Below are 863 nucleotides of genomic sequence, written 5' to 3'. Positions count from 1 at the left end.
GAGGAGCGGGAGAAGGGGCTGGAGTTCCAGGAAGAGCTGGAGCGCCGCAGGAAGCAGGAGCTCATCAGGTGCGCGGCTCCATCTTCCCTTTCCCCTTTTCCATTTCCCCTTTTCCATTTCCCCTTTTCCATTTCCCCTTTTCCCTTCTATTCCCTTCTATTCCCTTCTATTCCCTTCTATTCCCTTCTATTCCCTTCTTTTCCCTTCTTCACCCTTCTTTTCCCTTCTTATCCTTTCTTTTCCCTTCTTTTCCCTTCTTCCTTTTCCCTTTTTTTCCCCCATTTCCCCTTCTTTTCCCTTCTTTCCTGCATTTTCCACTCCCGCATTCCCAGCACTAGGCTGGAGGTGCTCAGGCAGATGGAGCAGCACCGGCAGCAGCGGGCGCTGAGGGCTGAGCAGAAATTCCAGGAGGGCCGGAGGGTCCTGGAGCGCCTGGAGCAGATGAAGAGGGAGGATTGGGAGGTGCGAGATTCCAGGGGGAATTTGGGAAGGGGTCGGAAGGGTTGGATCGGCCACGACTGAGGCTGGGGACAGCGCGGGGCAGGATCGGGGCTCTTGTGACCTTGGGGACGTGGTGGCATCGCCGGGAGGGGACAGGGAGCCACCGTGGCCTGAGGGAGGAGGAGGAGGAGGAGGGAGAGGATCCCAGGGAATGGCAGATCCCAGAGATCCGGGCTCCCGGGGGTTGAAGGTCCTGAGGAGCGGGATCCCAAGGGATGGGGGTCCCAGGGCTTGGGGGTGCCAGGGAATGGGATTCCCCTGGGAACGGGGCGCTGGGCTGACGGGTCCGTGTCCCCGCGCGGTGTCCCCAGGCCTGGCAGCGGCAGCAGCGGCGCAAGCAGCAGCTCTGGGCGATGAGGCGC

General features: G+C 61.0%; 1 long non-coding RNA gene across 1 annotated transcript; it reads left to right on the top strand.

The window, feature by feature from the left end:
• The first annotated feature begins 2 nt into the window (after positions 1 to 2).
• LOC108445354 lies at positions 3 to 862 on the top strand. The gene is made up of 3 exons (XR_001860178.1): positions 3 to 68; positions 333 to 462; positions 813 to 862. It is a non-coding gene; the product is annotated as an uncharacterized LOC108445354 (long non-coding RNA).
• Position 863: the final 1 nt, after the last annotated feature.

Source organism: Corvus brachyrhynchos, unplaced genomic scaffold (assembly GCF_000691975.1).
Source record: "Corvus brachyrhynchos isolate BGI_N302 unplaced genomic scaffold, ASM69197v1 scaffold443, whole genome shotgun sequence".
NCBI lineage: Eukaryota > Metazoa > Chordata > Aves > Passeriformes > Corvidae > Corvus > Corvus brachyrhynchos.
Note: the sequence above shows the minus strand (reverse complement) of the source record. Positions and strands in the feature narration are given on the sequence as shown.